The 18,922-nt window shown below is 43.0% G+C and overlaps 1 protein-coding gene across 1 annotated transcript in view; it reads right to left on the reverse strand.

Annotated features, from left to right (window-relative positions):
- RAB5B (RAB5B, member RAS oncogene family) overlaps nucleotides 1–18,652 on the reverse strand; it is a 160,763-nt gene extending 142,111 nt beyond the window's left edge. Inside the window, exon 1 of the mRNA XM_078686342.1 lies at nucleotides 18,546–18,652. The gene's annotated coding sequence lies outside the window, so the exon portion shown is untranslated. The remainder of the gene's footprint in view (nucleotides 1–18,545) is intronic.
- Nucleotides 18,653–18,922: the final 270 nt, after the last annotated feature.

Below are 18,922 nucleotides of genomic sequence, written 5' to 3' on the forward strand. Positions count from 1 at the left end.
TTTCTTCTCCATAGTTACTCCTCTGGATCCCTGCAACTCTTCATTTATTTAAGCACTATAGAAACAATCAAAATGGCAGAAAATATCCCACATTTCCCTATGTCTCATTTCCCTCAAGAATTTTCCTCTTCCTTTAGGTAACTTTTGATGGCAATTGTCAGAAGCAATTTTCAAGTAGTGGAAGGGGCTATCAGAGAAACTAATTTTACTTGCACCTCAAAATGAAACAGCGAAAGATCACCTTTGTCATACAAAGGAACCCTCTCCCAAGTTCATTATAAAGATCCTAAAAAGTACTATTCTAACGTCATAAAAACTCAAACCTGCCCCTCCATCATTGCAACTACCCCAAGACATACCACTCTCCCTATCCCCACCCCGGTTCTGAAAAATGTACTCTTCCACTCCTGGCTCACTGCTTCCTCTGTGATCATCCTCTGCTGTAGTTGCTTATCACAGTGCCCTTAATAATGTATCTGCCGGCTCTCTATTTGGTATATTATTCGGCTACAATTTTTGACCTCTATCTCCCCTCTTCCTCCATTAACATTTGGGTCTTCTTTACTAACTCTCCGAGCATCCCTCCTTCTAACCGCTCACCCCTTTTCTTATTAAACCACCATTATCACACTTCAACCTCCTTAAACTAAACTTAAGAGTGCTCAAAAGTATGTCCCTATCCTAATCCACTGACATTCTCTCCTCCTCACTCATTCTCATTTCAATGACCTATTTTGCGCTCCACAATCTCCTATGACACCTAACAGACCACATCATGATCTACTTCCGCGTGTCTTCTTCTGCCCCACTCTCGTACAACCTGTTATTCGTAGCTGTGGCTCTTTCCTCCACTCATTCTCCTATACCAAGACCAAGCCCTCATTTCAGCCACCTTACCTGCACCCTAATGCTACAAAACTCGTGGACAAAACATGTAATTTGCTTTTCTCTTTCCTCTCACGCTCCCTTAAAGTATCCCTCTGGAACATGAGACACTAGGCACTATTTCCACATAACTCAGTCAAATCCTTCTTCTCCTGGGATCCTATCTCGTCACCCCGCACCATTCTTTAATGTGCCTCTCCCTACCCCTTCTCTTAGTTGCCCTCCCATCTTCCTTTTCACCTCCTTTAACTCTACCTCGCCTGTGTACCACTACGAATGGCAGGACGAAGCCCCCAAAAATCAGGGTAATATATTTAATCTACTCATTGCAAGTGCCCAAACTTTGCAATCAAAGACATAATAGGATGAATGCACCACTATTCCAAAGAAGCCATCCAATGGCCTAAAGAAAAGTGCACAGTGTGTTGCTGTGTCCACAAACCCTCATGGTTTCGGTGTCAGAATGTGATTCTCTTCAGGTGCAATGCTGTCTTATATCTCTCACTCAGTTTCATTTTCCAACTTCCCATCCATCCCCTTTTCCACTAATAACCCTGAAAGTTCAGCCACTTCCTGCGAGTTCATTTCAATTATGAATCTCCAACATCAAACACTGACAAATACTGTACATTTCAGAACTGGTTTAACATGCCACATTGTTCACCATCAAAATTGTCATCAATGTGGCAGAATCTTTCTATCAAACACAAGGAGATGATGGACGGAGCGCAGACATTTTTCAGACACTCACCCCAAGTCACAGATCTGGGTTGAATCCATCATCGCTCTTTAGCTCACTTCGCCTCTCCAGCTCAGACCCAGCCATATGCAAATCAGGTTTGACCCTGTTCCTCATGGGAACAGTCCAGTCCGAACTGCCTAGCCAGGTCTTCTTGGACCGGAAACAAGCCTTTTTTAAATCTTTATCAGCACCTACCACTCTGCTTAACACAAAATATGTGCTGTCTTTGCAAATCAAACAATACTTAAGGTCTGAAAGCTTTTCCTCTGCTGCAGTGCTCATCCCATATGCTCCCACTCATACCCACCTCTAAAATGAAGCTTAGAGTCTCATGCTCCAATTGAGCATGCTTAGGTAGCTGTGAATTGTCTTGTAAGGCAGTAGTTCCTTGCAACTTCCTCTTTATTTCCACATAACCTAGGGCATTTCTGTTTACCAGAAAAACCATAACTCACTTTCCTGCCTAGCGCTTGCTTGGTCAGTGACTCATCAGCACCAGAGCACCCTATGGTTATAGTGTGCTTTCCATTCATTCATGCCTTCATCCAATTCTCCTTCTCACCATCTAATTGGCTTAAACCTATCAGCATCAGCTCACATCTGCAAAGTACCATTTCACACATGCACACTATCCACTCTAACACTAAGCACATTTACATCCCTGAAAACAGCAGCCTGCACTGTCGATCACTGATGCGTGAATGAATGTTACTGCACAGTACTGGTCCGACATCCACCATCCCTTCAGAACAACAGATCCCCCAAAAAATGTCACAACCAGCTTGTCTACAAACTGCTCCTTAGACACCAAATGAAGAATTCATTTGGATCTCACTGACAAACAACATTACACCCAACAACTCAAGTGCCACAGAGAAACTATCATGTTAGCAAAACCAGCTACTATGTATTTGGTCTTTAATGCAAACTGCCCTTTCGATGAGTCATTGATGATCAGCTCAGATTTACTAAAACCGTAATACTGATCTTATAAGTTGATAGCCTCCTCCTACAAAGATCCCATCTGAGTAATTCTGCAACGTTAGCCCTTCATCTCAATATGAAATGCGAGGAACTTGAGACCCATCTCACAAACCCGAAGAAAGCTTAGGCCCTATCACCTCACTATTCCCTTTGGTGACCTTAAGTTTAATCACTTACGACTTCCTCTATGTTCTTAGAGCTTATTAAAACCCACCCTAAATCTGAATTGCTCTTTATAATCTATTAAAAGGATGATGAAACATAACTCTGCATCAAAATAGGCAAACCACATACTGCTCTTTTTTTTAAAGGGAGAAAGTTTGTTTTATTTGCAGAGTAAACTTTAAGTAAATTCCTTCAGCTTCCTCACCTTCCAAGACCAAGAATCCTAACAAATACATCTTTCAAATCAGAACCTTTCCAAACAACCTGAAAACCTCTCATGAACAAACCTGCATATGACACAAGGAATCCTGGCGATCGCAGATCAATGTAAAAGGATGTTTGTTAGACAGAGTCAAGGAGCAGCATACCACCAACCCTCAAAAGGAATCTAAACCTGTTGGGTAATTTTCAAGTGGTATTCTGTCCAAACTGTGTGAACAGATGTTTATAATCTCCGCCAGGAAAACCTTGAATCTCAAGCAGATGCCAAAGGAGCATTTTTTTCATCCTCCTAAATCAATTTTGATAATGCTTATTCTACCTTCCTCCGTTGTAGCCATACAGGTGTGCTTGTTGACGATGGCTATTGTTCATATGTTTGTTTCTGTTATTCAATAAAGAATGTCTTAAAAAAATACAGGTGTGCATGGTCAAGCCTTTAACTGATCCTCTTATCTTAACCACCAAATGCAGTCTTCTTTTCAGTCCCTTTCCTTACTTCCAGGAGACCATTAAGGAACCACTACTACAATTACAATGTTCACTGTGTACATCACCAAATTAAATCCTCAGGCCCTACTTAATTACACAAGTGACCAACTAGACCTCCAAAACTTGCCGTAAAATTAAATGACCTCTTGATGCTTTAATCAGCAATCTCACTCACAAGCTAAGACCCCCTTAGGCAAAAGTATGCATTAAAGCAGAAACACCTATACTGTTATCTAGGTGCAGCATTACGAGTCTAGCATACGTTTGGTCTCCACACATTGCATTGCCCCCCTCACCTTTCCCACATGCATGTACTGTAAGCATCGCACACTGCTTATGAATATTCTGTTGTAAACACCTTTATGCTGTGTCAAGACTGCCACAACATGGTCTGAGTCTAAAGCTAGCCCTTACAACACACAGCCAATTCTTCACATCTGGGTAAAATTATCCCAACTCTCTTTGCAACCCTACAGGACAACCCTCAAATACAATCCACAAACAAGGCAATAGCGATACATAGACAGTCATTCCACACAAACACCACTTGCCCTTGCTTATTGAGAAAACCTCCAACCCCGCACTCCCATCATGAACAATCCATCTGGCTGGTCCTGCATGACAAACCCAACATTCCGTTGTGTTGTGATAAAGCACCCAACATACTCTACTCGTCATTCAGTTCTCAACTTGCCCTTCAAATACATCATAAAGACTTCAACATGCCCCATCTCGTCATAAAGACCCCATCTCTCGCTATACAGATTTCAACATGTCCCATCCCTGTTTAAACTCTAAACATGGCCCTCTCTTACCATTAAGAGTCATACTCCTAATTATAAAGATTCTGAAAATGTCAATTTCTGGTAAATAAACCTGCTACTTTTCATCATGCAGATCCCAACTAGCCCCATGATGGTTGTACATAGCTTAACTGATTTCTCTTTCACCATAAACAACCTGCCCCACTATATAATACAAGCCATAAATTGCGCCCCTTTCACAGTAGGGCCCAATTAGGGCATAATCCAATCTAGGTGAAAAACATCTAAAGTATCATCACAAGTTCCATTCTTTCCTATGGCCTCTCTTTACCCTCTCCCGCTCGAGTAGTCTTTCTTCCACTTTTTTTTTTAGACAAAGGAATCTTCAGAACTGGCCTCAGAGTGGAGGAAGCAATAAATGTGCAACCCACCAGGGGTAACACCTGACTGTGGGGAGCTAAAATTATTTATTTTCCGTTAAGACGTCATCCAAGCCTTCTTTCTTAAAAAATAACCAAACGGACAACTCTCTCAGCTAAGAAAGAGTAACCTTTCCATCTCTCAACACAAAACCTAAACACAGATCCACTAGCATCATAAAGATTCAGCGTAGACCAAAATCTTTGCTTTTCCAGGTGTAAAGAGCCCAAAATGTTCCTCTTGCATCATAAAGAGCTCAAGATGCTCCATTTTCATCCATGTCACTTTACAGCATAGTGATTTAAATAACTGTATGTATAGATGCGAAGTGAATTCTCTCATTTGTTGTATCTGACGGAACTGCACCAAAGTGCCACCAATTTTAAAGAAGGGCCTGGTTTAGACATTACTTAACTGTTACTGGCCACTACCACTTCCTTCTGTATTTTTAAGCTGCAGGATTGAGGGCGAACTGTTTACAATACAATTCCCACTTTACTACAAAACTCTTACAATGCCATGCAGTCGCATAAGACAATACGTTTTCTCGTTGGATCAGGGACAATTAGGAGCTTGATTTAACAGAGGACCAACCGTGAGATGCTCTACACAAATCAGACAAAGGGAAGTGTTTAAATGGACACGAGTTTCAAACATTTCTTGAATTGTTAAATGCGAATAAACTTTTTTTTAGATAAAGGATTAATGGTGGCTTAAAAATAGAAATTAGAGATTTCTACAATGTTGTAGTAAAGGTGCCCATCAGAAAGGACTGACTTACCAGAGTGATCATAAAAGCTTCAGACTGCATACTACTCACTCCGATCTTCAACAAACTCCTCTGACCCAAGGTGGAGCCAAGACAAATTTCAATTCAAACACACATTCCTACAGATTCCCACATGGCACTCACCAATCTCTAACAGAAGCCTACCGGCCACCAGCTGTCATCACAAGCAAAGCAAAAAAGCCCCTTCTAAAAGAAACCAACCCTAGGAGCAAGGCCAGAAGACCGGAACGACAACTGATTTGCTCAAGACAGAATCCAACCTGCATTAACTCCCCTTCCAAACTAAAAGGTTCCACCAACATAAAACATAACAAACGAGAGTAACAAATTGTAAATCCTTTAACTATTTACAGTGCTCAAACAAATGCAAAAGCAATACCAGCAAGCGGTATATTAAAAATATGATTTTTCTTTTTTGTCTTTGCAAATTTGTAGAGCACGATCCATGCCCAAGCTAAAGACCACTTTATAAAACTAAAACTTTTAAGAATTTCTATCAGGTTGATTAGACCATACTTTACCTAAAACTTAAATTCATAGCTTTAGCATCTTTAAAAAATATATATATATATTTATACTTCCAAGTCCTTGTTGTTCGCTCAGTCCAAATTTACACACAAATACAACATAGAAAACGAATATTTTTTAAAAATAAAAAAATATGACAACAGAAAAACAAAACATAAAGCAGCAAAAATAGTATGTACACAATGGGAACAAAGCAATTGACGAAAAGGTGGTGCTAACTCAAATTGGAAAAATAAGATTGAAATTGACTGAAACACTGACATATAGGAGTCGTTTAAATATCCGGTTACGTGTATTTCCAGAAGACGACCGTAAAACAACACTACTACTCGACCCTTAGGAGCCACCAGAGGTTAGCATCGTTTAGGCCAAGTACACTGGATTATAAAATCATTGGCAAAGCCAAAAAGTTTCGCCTATGCAAGAGCTATTGGCTTTGGTAATACGTTTAAGCCATGTTGTACACTAGCGTGGCTGCTGTTCAGCATGGCTAAAAGTTAGTGGCGTAAAGGAGAGTGGTGTGGAGTGGCGTAAAGTTGAGTATCAAACTAGAGTGAAGTGTTATGGAGTTGCATGGAGTGGCAGAGTGGTGTAGTGTTGTGGAGTGTCGTGGAGGGAGTAGTGTCTGAGAGTGGAAGGGTGTAGAGAGGAGCAGAGAGTTGTAGTCTGGAGTGGCATGGATTGTCATGGAGTGGCGTAGAGGGTGCTAAGTGGAGTACTGTTGTAGAGTGGAGTACATCAGAGTATATTTACGTAGAATGAAGTGACAGTGTGTAGTAGAGTAGAATGGCATAGAATGGAGTAAAGTGGAGTACAGTGTTGTAGAGTGTCTTAGAGTGGCGAAGAGTGGAGTGGCATAGTGTCAGAGTGGAGTGGCATGGAGTGGAATAGTGTGTTATAAATAAGAGTGGAGTAACGTGGCATGGAGGGTTGCAGAGTGAAGTAGAGTGTTGTGGAGAGGCAGAGTAGAGGTTAATGGGGTAGCGCGTCATAGAATATAATATTGTGTAGTGTAGTAGGATGGGGTACAGTGGACTAGATTGAAGGTGCGTAAAGTACAGAGCAGACTGGCGTGAAGTTCAAAGGCATAGAATCCATTGGTTTTTAATAAAGTGGCGGTGAGCACATTAGCATTGAGTGCAGTGACAGAGTAGAGTGTTGTCTAGAGTTTAGTGGTGTAGAGTGTAGTGCGGCATCATAGACTGCAGTGGCGCAAAGTGGAGTGGTGTGGAGTGCAGTGGTGTAGAGTAGATTGTTTCAGAGTAGAGTGGCGTGGTGCATGGTAAAGTGGAGGGGTGCATGGTGTGGTGCAGAATAGTGTACAGCAGAGTGGCGTAGAGTGCAGTGGAGCACAGTAGAATAGAGAGAGTGGAGTGGCATAGAGTAGAGTGCTGTAGAGTGTAATTGGATTTAAATAGCATTTACTACCCCTGAAGAGGCGTTGAAGTGCTTTACGACAAGCAGCATGTTACTCCAGAACTCAAGGTTAGTGATTAATCTGGTAGTTATTGCCATTAGTCTTGTGCTCTCAAGAAAACATTGTATGCATTTACTCCAGTTACTTTGTGATAGATTATACATAACCAGTTACGTGTGATCATTAGTGGGGCTATGTGAATTCAGGTGAGTCACTGGTGAGAATGGCTGGCAGGGTTTAGGTAATGTTAGGTTACAACGAAGTGTGTTAGGTCGCGCTGTTCGCACTGATTCTTAGCGCCAGGTGCTTGTCCCGCACTAGAAAATCAGCACGAACTGCACTGTGCGAAGCGCAAGAGAGCACTGCTTCTTTTTGCTGCTCAAATAGATGTTCTACTGGAGCGGCAGCTTCCTCAACGTCAATGGAAGGTTTATCAACACAAGCTGTAGCGGCCATCGACGATTGCCCGCATTGAGAAATCTCACCTGGAGGTAGTCTGAAGTAAGATTTTCCTCGCTCGCCAACTTACCGTTGGCGAGAGAGGAAAAAACACACTCCAGAAGTTTTTTGAAACTCTGCGCACTACGTGGAGAAAGAAAAACTCAGAGAGCGGAGCATTATTTCACTCCCAGGCCTAGGTGTAATCTATTAAATGAGGTATGAACCAATTGCAGAAATACAATAAGAAGGATTGAGACAGGCTTGAGACTGAGAAGAGGCTACACTCTGAAACAGAAAGCATGCAGAGTATGGAAAAGGTAAGAACAGGGTCACTCTGACGAAAAAGTATGCTGAGGTAAAGTTTTCATGCAGGGTTTTAGGAGTATAATCGGCGAAGGGTTTTTGAGACAGCAAGCAATTGGAGAATGTAAGTAACAATCTCGAAAGAAAGAACATTATACATAGTGCTCCATATATGGGGCAGACCGTTTTAACATGGTTTCGAGTTTACAAATTATTTATCAAGATCACCCAAGTGCAGGCAAACTAAAAAGGAGGTATTAGTATTAATAAATAAAAGCTAATTTTGAACCAGGTTTTTCACTGAAAAAGAAAGGGACTCTTTTTTTGGTGGATGTTAACACTGTCGCAAAAAGATACTTCCCTGTAACTACAATTCTCCAGCTTGGGTACGATTTCTTAGCATCACATGCTCGAATCAATCTACATCATTGAGGTGGCATTTCCACAGTGACTTATAAAAGCAGTGCACAACATACCTGAAAGGCCTCAAATCACAGCCACTCTAGTACCACACTCACCATTGGAAAAGAACCGAACCACACCCAGCGAGGCAAGCATCCCCTTAACCTCACCTCTCACAGAAGCCATCTTACCTGCAGAACGAGTGTGCAAATTTAACTACAATGCTGAGCCAATATATGAGGTGGAGGAGGAGGAAGGGGCGCATGCGAATCCACAAAAGAAACCAATGCTGGAGAACTGAAGCTAAGAGCCACTCTTCTCCATTAGAGATCAATACAGTGATTTAAAATGACCTCCAAACTATCCAACATGACTGCATATTGCCTTTTACATCCATCAACAAATCTCACAAAAAGCAAGTCCCACTGTGCGTTGACTACAACATGATAAGCCTCACTGGAGACCTTTCAGACTCCAGGTTAAAAAGTTAACATAGGAATGGCAGAGAATGCACATTCAGCAACCAAGAATACTGTGAAGCAAGAACAGCAGACTGTGCAGTGTGTAAATGGCAATAACATAATGTAAGATAACAAAAGCGTTGGCTAACTGGTTTGGATAAGAGATGGAATGAATACCAAGTCTTGGAGAGGTGACTTCCAAGTAAGTGACCTCTACTCCAAAGTACTGAACCAGCTGCTGCATATCTACTTCTGATCTGTACACCTCTTGCACCAGTCAAAATCCCCCAGCAACCGAGAATTGTGAAAGAATTAAGAAGAGTAGGGAGTAGTGACGGTGTTGTCGATGGCCTCATACAGTGGGAACAATGTCCAGTTCTGGTTACAAACGTAAACAAATTAATTATCTATCTGTGATCAGGGAGGCGTGGGCCAGTCCATATTTGAAGGTATAAGCTCCCATGTCAGAAGGTCCTCTGCCTCGTCCCTTGGAGTTTTTGCCCAGTAGGTACCCCACATGTATCCTCTACCCCCAGCTGCTGCCAGGCCTGTTGCTGGCGTTATGACAATTTGGTTAAGGGAGATTGTTCTGGAAGGTTTGCTGCTTCTAGAAGGGACTTCTGGCTGTCGAGATTTGGAGTGCACTCATGGCTTTGGCAGTATCTCCGTCCTTTATTTTATCCAACATCTCATCAACCAGTGGATTGAAGAGGGGCTCTCTGTCGATATACAGGCTGATGAGGAGTTATTTAACTTTTGGTTTCAAACCAGAAATATTCAGCCAGGAGAAGAGGCAAACAATATTGGAGGTGATTACTGCTCTGGCGGCTGTGCCCGCTTAACTAAAGCGCACCATACAGTGTCTATGATTTCCTCCCCCATTTTTAGGTCTCGCCTGAGCCAGTGCATGTGCTGCCCTACGAGACATTTAGTAAGTGGGCTTTGAAAAGTGCTCCCACATACTTTTGCTGGCCTAGCGCTTGCAGTTACGCGCGCAGCCGCCAGCTTTCAGCGCCCGAGGTGCCATGTGGAGCGTGATCACTTTCACCGCTGCTGCGCACGCACCACTCGCGTGCTTTATTTAAATTCCCTTCTTGCGCGCGTGCACAACTCGATCACCACTCGCGTGTTTAAAGAAAGTCCTTATAGCAATGCCCCTTAACCACTTGGCTGCTAAGGGTGTTGGTTGAGCTCCATTGACTTTCCATTGAAATCAATGGAAAGTCCATGACGAGTTACCCTTGTCATTAGCGCTGAAGGGGTTAATATGCTTCTCGTGTCTGATGTTTAAGTACTTTCGTGAGAAAGTGGACCAATGTAACTAAATCCAGGCTTGTTTCAACGGTAGCAGCATATTTGGCTTTCAATGTATCACATCGTCCTTCCATCAGCATCGGGGAAAGCAGCCCTGTTCTCAAATGTATCCAAATGGACAACACTGAAAATTATCAGTTTAGATCAGCTCTCCGGCTACCTCCATGTGCCCCCCCACATGTGTGTAATAAGAACAAACACCTGACTTTGTGCATACCACTCACGACGTTCTGTTTAACACAACCTACCCATTCACACTACAACTCCCGGCATGCCTTAACAATCCACCCGCCTAGTGTTCACAACTCCCCAAATCAACTTAGCGACAAAATACCCCAATATTAATGATAGAAAATAATCATAAAGATACAGTACATCTAAATAGAAGCCATATGTGCTTGACACTTTCTCTATGATCATGTCAATAACGAAGCATGTATAATAACGTGGAATAGCAAAACATCAGTTAAAATCATATGCGATGCAAGTCCTTTTGTGCTCCCATGATGGTGTTTTTAGGTCGAGCGACCTATCTCAATGCGCATGCGCATTGAGCGGGAGCGAGATATATAGGGCTTTAAACAGACTTTAACTAACTGGCGATTTGCTGCTGTGCCCGTACGCTTTTAGGTCAATGCGCAAGCGCATTGACCTAAAATGCGGGTGCACAGCATCAAATCGTCAGCCATCTGTTGCCCAGCTTGGTGCCGCTCCACCCCCTGCAGCATCAAAGGCTTTCACGGCCGGTCGGCCGTGCTTTCAGTTTGCCGCTCCACCCCCTGCGGCATCAAAGGCTTTCACGGCCGGCCGTGCTTTCAGTTTCAGGAGCGCTGCATTGGCCGGCCGTGACTCGCATTTCTCCTTCCTTCCAGCGCTGCCTTGTGTTTTTTTACATTGCTTGCGGTCCCCTTCCAGCGCGATCACTTTCACTTTTTCCTGCTCCGCTCGCACGTGCATCACAAGCGTGCTTTTATTTTAATTTTATCGCCCCCTTTCTATCCCGGTGTCTATCATGTATGTGGAACTTATTATATTAATGTTAGAATGCTGCTGTTCTCTCCGCCTCTGTCTCACTCACTTCCTTTTCTGATACTCACTGTCCCCCTGTTAAGTGTGGTACTTAGTGCCCCGTACAGCTCTGTTAGGATTCACTCTGCTGCGTGCTTTAAAAAAAATGTATCGTCCCCTTTATATCCAGGTATCGATCATATATTTGGAACTTGTTATATTAACGTTAGCATGCGGCTGTTCTCTCCGCCTATGGGAGACCCCTATGACCCACCCCAATGTGGCTCCTTCAACCTGCGTTGGACACAACCCCAGCTGAGGCTTGAGTCACCCTCTTACTCTCCCGCCTCTCCCTCCCAGCTTTAAAGACAGCTCTGGATTTCAGCCTCCTCACAAGGGAGTGGCGCTAATGCTCCTCCACCCTGAACTCTGAATTCTAAACACACTGACACCACCCTCCCCCTCTCAGCTATATAATTATCTCTTCATCAAGTGTAATTATATGAAATAAAACTATTTTGAACCACTTAAGTCTACAGCTCCATCTACTATTTTCTAACACTTCTCTGACTGTACAATAAACGATTCACATTTAGATTAAGTGTGAATTTTTCTTACATGGTGATCCAGCAAACCTGGCATGGAGCCAGCTCCCAGAGAAACACTCCTGGTCTGCGTAGGCTCAACACTAAATCACTCTTTCGTATATGAAAAATGGGTTTGTATAAAAAGCGTTTTAGTTCAAAATACCTGTCTTACAGGGAATACAATTTAATAAAATAGATTTGAAAAAATTGATGACTTTGCAAAGTCTTTGACAACAATTTGCGCCGCAACAATGAATAAATAAGTCATTATATGGTTGCCGCCACCTGCTACATGGGTCTGAAGTAATGATGATAATCGGTTACAGTGTACTGAAAAGTGTAGCACGTTTCCCCCCAGTTTTCAGTGCCCCCTTTCTATCTCCATTTTCAAAGCCTCTTCTACGCTTCGATAGTGGACGCAATCTTAGTCCTTGTGCGGTGCTTGGATGTGGCGCTTAAGACATGGACATTCTTAGACGGACCAGAATTTCCTAGTTTTGGCTCAGCTAAAACGAGCTGCAGGTCTCGTGTGCCAAGGCCTTTTTTCATTACACTAAATGTGAAATATTCACCATTCTGCACAATGTAAAATATTGTGTGGATTTTTTGCACAAGAGAATCTATTTCGAATAAAAAAAAAATTCACACGCAACATTTTCACCTTGAACAAGACGTTGAATCCTTGAATAAGTCTTCTGACGGTATCTTATTTGACTTCTGTGCAAGATATTCCTTAACGAAGAAAAGTTACTCAAGATACTGGCAGAACCTATTTTAAGTAATTTCATGAAAAACAAGCATTGGCATAGCCAATAGGCCTCACCTTTGGGACCTTATAAGTGTTTAGACATGCAACATTCAATATTAGTAGCACGAGAGGTGTTTCCAGTCATGACTATTAAAACAAGCATTGGCATAGACAATAGGTTTAGCCTTTGGGACCTTATAAGTATTTAGTTATGCAGCACAATATCCTTACTGCAACAGCATTAACTGTTGCGTGGCTAAACACTTATAAGGTCCCAAAGGCCAGACCTATTGGCTATGCCAATGCTTGTTCCGCACTTGTTACCTGGATGCTGCAGTAGGGCTTCCAACTCCTCCCATTGGGCCTTTCACAGCGTAACAGGAGGCCCACAGAATTGCAGATGAGTCAGTAGGTGGTAGCACAGACTGCCACAATTGTGACAGCTGCTTCAATGTGTTTGCTCTCCATGTCTGGGAGCGTCACCCATCGCTTGTGCTGCAGCTTGCTTACAGGCAGTGAAAACCACCAATGAGTCCAGGGGAACGTGCCCTTTGATGTACAAGGATCAGAGGAAGAAGGCTTACATTTTTTTCTCTATCCTGGGAGTTACCACCTGGGATTTTACTGGCTGTCAGGGGTGGGTTTGATAATGCTCTTCACCACTGGAAGAAACTAGGGGAAACACACTATCCTGGATAATGTCTCGCCCAGGAAGTCATCATCCTCGGGCGTAAACATGCTTGTCTACCTTATGGTAGGCAGCTACACAGTGAACAACCCTGTTGTTTGTGGTTGCATCACCTAGAGGGGAAGCCTTGACAGAGACATGTTGAAGGTCTGGGTCCCCACAGTGTTCGATGTCATTTCCAAGAGTCATTTGTGAGGTGTTGGTACAGAAGTGCTTCGAACTCCACTACTGGGCAATAGGAGATAGGGCTGCCTGTGTCCAAAAGGACTGTGGTGACCCCTGTGTGGAACATGGAGTTGGTGTAATAGGAAGTGGAATGGGAATAGGCAAAGGTGGAGAGATGATAGCCTTGTCCTTGAGTCTTTTATGGGCCACAGGACGAATCGATGCATCCAGTTGTTGAGTGCCCTCAAACATATCACTCCTCCTTTTGAGAGAAGTCTCTGTGGGAGTAGCAGAAATCTTGCTTGGGTGGTGTAGAATACAGTGGCGAAGAGTAAAGTGATGCATAGTGGAGTGGAGTAGAGTGCACTGGCATAGAATAGTGCAGAGTAGAAAGGCGTAGAGTGGAGTCTTTCGTTGTAGCGCTACAACGAAAGACGCCACGCGATGGAGCCGGCCGAAATCCACTCTTAAAATTTCAACTATACTGGGCTACCATAGCTGAGTGATTTGACATAGAAAATACAGTGATCTTCATTATATGAGACTAAAAACACATGAAAAAGCAAGGGAGATTTCCTTGAAGATACCCAGTATCAATTGGACTGGACAGAAGGATAGATTCCTACATTTTAACATTGTAAGAAGAGCTTTCTTTATTTGCCCTGAAGAAGTCCGTGGAGGACGAAACGCGTTGGCTGCAGTGCTTTGTGAAGACTAAATAAAGATTGAACTTCAAAAATAACATCATTGATTCTGCTACTGAATGTTTCACTATTGTGATTTACAAATTATGATCACTATTGTATATTTTGGAAAAAGAAATTTGTGTGCTGGATCAATATTGGTTCAAAGAGTATTGGCATACAGTTGAGTGATTTAAGAGTGGAGTGGTGCAGAGCTGAGTAGCCTGGACATGTATAGAATGCGGTGGTGCATAGAGTATAGTGGGGTAGAGTGGTGCAGAGTAGAGTATAGAGGTGTAGAGTGAAGTGGCATAGAGTGGAGTGCAATGATGCAGTGTGGAGTGGTGTAGAGTAGAGTAGAGTGCCATGGTGCGATGCAGAGTAAAGTGCTGTGGGGTGGGGTGGGGTTAGGTAAAGTGGAGCACGCATGGTGTGGTTAGGTAAAGTGGAGCACGCATGGTGTGGTAGCGCCCTCCCATTACAGACAACACATTTTCAATTGAAATGACCATTACATTTACACAGATATACAGTTTTAACTATAAAAGCATACAGTACACAAACAACTTGTGGAAATTGCATCACCTATTGTACTGAATTTTTGTTATCGTATTCAAATATTTGTTTCCACCACACTTAAGAATTACATAAAAATGTGGTGGAGGGGTTGGGCGGGCGGCAAGTGATGAAGTCCAAAAATTCAATGTTTGATTTTCAAGTAAGTCTTTATTTGCAATCAGTTAGTTCTCTCGAAATTGGAGTTTTTACAGTCAGCCAACGCGTTTCCTTCTCAAGATGAGAACTTAGGGCTCAATGGGCGTGTCTCCCTGGTAGGTGAAGAAAATATATTGGAAATTATTTCCACTCCAAAGGTGTACTGGATGCAGTTCAGCCTAGATCCAACTAGACCTCTTGCTTAGGGCTCAAATATATGATCCATAGTCAAGTCGGTATTCCAGGCAGTAACTCTGGCAACACTATGGGTAGCACAGGGCCTCGGTCGGCCTTAGAGAAATATCTCCGATTAGCGGTTCTCCTGCCAGAATCAGCTACTTGACTATGGATCACATATTCAAGCCTTAAGCAAGAGGTCTAGTTGGAGCTAGGCTAAACTGCATCCACTACACCTGTGGAGTGGAAATAATTTTCAATATATTTTCTTCACCTACCAGAGACACACACGCCCAATGAGTCCTGACTTAGTTCTCATCTTAAGAACGTAACGCGTTGGCTGACCGTAAAATCTCCAATTTCGAGAGAACTAACTGATTGCAAATACTTACCTGAAAATCAAACATTGAATTTTGAACTTCATCACTTGGAGCATGCTCAACCCCTCCACTGCCTAGGATCTGATTTACAGAGGCATCAATTGACTGCTGGTGCCAGGGCTTGTTGCACAAGGGACATCTGATCTAAATGAAACTAGTGTGAGGTGCAGAAACAGCAGTCCGCAGATAAAGTATCTGTTACTTAAAAATGTTATTCATTTGTGATTTCCTAATTCAGATATATTCTAAATATCTGCACAGTTCATTTACAAACATTTACCTTTTGTTGTGTGCTAAATATAACAACGTACAGCACACCCCCAGAAGCCAGTATAATTGTCACATAAATCCTTTCACTTTGAAGTCAGAGAAAGAAAAGTAAACACCAAGCTTCCTCGGAAGATAGCTTAACATTTGACCCCTTTCCGTCTCTGAATTGACAACAAATGTGACAAGATAATAACGAGATTTAAAGGCCTGTTTACAGTGATCGAGCACTGGTGAATGGATACTGTAAAGAGGGTTAGGCCCACTGAAGGGAAATTCTCAAGCTGGTCAGTCTAAAACACAAAGCCAGCAAATAGAAAGCAAGCAAATGTGAGTTGCAAACCACAAAGCCAATGGTAAGCAATGGGCAGAATGCATTCCTAGGGAAGCTTTCTGAATGTCCCCAAGATGTTGTTAGTAAACCAGAGAAGAGTGCTGTCTGGTAGGCTTCGGCCTAAAAATTACCTATTAATTACTTGACCAGTCTTAAAAGGCACATTGAACTTTACAGGAAGCCAATGGAGTCAGTACAGAATGGGTGTCGCTTGCTGGAATGTTCGAGCTCCAATCACTGGTTTGGATGCAAAATGTCATCTGTTTTTTAAGTAGTGTGGTTTCCAAAAAGATCATTTAAAAAGAAATTCACACATACACTTACAGGGGCTTTCAATTAGCCCTCTTCATCCTTTGGTCCGTTTTCGTCTCATTCATATTTTGCTTCTACCCTCCACATCATACTAGATGGGGAAATGGGTCTACCCACTTTAGCCACTTGCCTCCTTTTGTACAAGTGACTGTATTCTTCCCAAGAACTATGTAGTCATCCACACAAAAATGTTTCCCTGTCTTTGCCAAGAACTGGAGTGACAAGACAAGGTGGAGCCCATCTTTCGATGACTTATACCAATCGAAGATGGTTGCCCTTGCATCCGCAAACAGAAATGGGCAGTCTTCTTTGAATGAGTTTTGTTATACTCTACCAAAACACATTCAAAGAAAGCAGCCATTTGTTAAAGTCAATAGCTTGCCAGCCAACACCAGACCTATTGGCTTTGTCAATGCTTGTATTACATGATCAGATGACCTACATCGAGGTTTAAGATGTCTTCATGGTCGTTCTGGGAAAACTCAGGCATGATTACATGAGCCAAAACCGGTAATGAATTGTTTCTTCACGTTATCAAGTGGCGTGGGCAAATCGTAAAGAGCCTTTATTAAAAACACAGCACGAGGCACTCTGGGTCTGCTGATTGAAGAGAGGAGAAGGTTACTGCAACCCTCAGCCCAAGAGATTAGGCCTCAACTATCAGATTTACATTCAACTCAGTAAACAGGATCACATTTTGTTCCTGCATCTGTACTCGGATGAGGGGCAAGCAATTTATGAAGGAACAAACGAGATAATTGCGATTACCATGTTCATTTTTCATGAATAGAGTTTCGAATAGGCACTATACAAGGTAGTCCCACAGCTAACAATGGGCCTTGTTTACATTTTGAATGTTATAGTTCTACTTAGCTTTCATAAGTAACACTGCTGATTAAACAAAGAGTTAAGGCGAACCTCGGAAGCTTTAATTGTTTCCTAATTAAATGGTGGGCAGAGCTGAACCTCTAGAGAGCCAGTCATTATTTATTATATCATTTTCATGAAGTATAGAAAATATTTCATCGTTGACTGTGAAAAGTGGGCTTTTAGACCACTGAGTTTGGAATTATAAAAGGACCCAACATTGTAATGTAGATCTATACGATGAGTGAAAATAAGTATTATTGGAAGCATACAGATAAATAAAAAAAGATGATCTCCTTTATTACCACAGTGAACCTCAAATGACTTCAGAAAGTACTGCGTAATGCCTCATTGAATCCATTCAAGCCTGACTTGATAAAGAGAACAAATGGAACCATATTCACAAGGCCTAATTTTGATCTTCCTGCGTGGATTTGACCCCCTTGTCATGTTAAAGATTAAATACCGTTGTAAGGATCTGCACCAAACAAATGTCAAGGCATAAACCTTATGAGCAAATCTGCCATGTGTAATAATAACATTTTGCACCACTGTTTAGAGAAGGAAGGGTCATCAAAACTCATTCGATGCTTAACCTCTCATGCGTTATGGCACTCACCCACACAAAATTAGGGTAATAAGTGTAGGTTACTCTCTGCACAGAAATATATATGCTATATTTACTTTTAGATTGTAGGAGTACTTAAGCCGCCACAGCTATGACAAAGATTGACCGCTCTAAAGATGGGGGAAGAAGAGGTCAGAAACAGGGAGTGCCCCTCCTCGTATCTAGATCTGTCCGTTACGTCTTCGGTCTCTGTCCATGCCTCTGAACTGCAAGGCAAGATCCTTCTCTGCTGTACCTTTTTCCAAGCCTAGTTTCCTAGATTTAACTCCATCCTTCCGGGAGTCGCTCTTGGTACATACATGGATCCTAGACAGCTCGCCCCTTGGCTCGTTTCGCGAGGACCCCTCCTCAGCCCCGCTCCAGGCCAATATACGCAGGACTCTACTTCAGATCGGGGTACCCAGGTTGCGTTATGCCCCAAAGCCCTGCCCATGAATGACTTCCTCCCTCAGCCCTGACTTCCTCCAGGTCTCCCTGCTGTGGGCACGGATCTGATCCAAAGACCCCTCCCTAGGCCTCTACTGCCATCCCTCGGAGACCCAAATCTATACTTTCGGCTTTCCTCATTACAAGCGCTGCACTTGCGTAGAGTTTCTTCTCAACAGGCAACATTCAGCCCCCCTCTGCAAGACAAGCTCCGGGCCCCTCTCGAGCACTCACCGCCTTTGCTTCTCCTGCGCCGCTCCCAGGGTCCTCCTGACACTGAGAAGCCCCTCCTCGGCCGGCCCCGCCCCCTGGCGGCATGGACACGCAGCTCAACCAATCACATCCCCGCTATTGGTTGGTGCAACCAATTGCATCTCGGCATTCTGCATGCACGCCCATCAACATCGGGGCGTTGTTCACACAAGGACTGACAGGTTGCATAGTCAATCAGTGAAAGAATTCCACTAGAGTGATACCACTTGCGTCCAACAGGAAGTAAATAGTGATTTTATTGGCAACCCAACTAAACCAATTACTTGGCCAAGACAGTTAGCAGGGCGGGCTATAAGAAGACGACTTCTGCAGACGGGTGGGGGAAGGGGCGTGGCCAA

This window comes from Lissotriton helveticus, chromosome 1_1 (genome assembly GCF_964261635.1).
Source record: "Lissotriton helveticus chromosome 1_1, aLisHel1.1, whole genome shotgun sequence".
NCBI classification, from domain to species: Eukaryota; Metazoa; Chordata; class Amphibia; order Caudata; family Salamandridae; genus Lissotriton; species Lissotriton helveticus.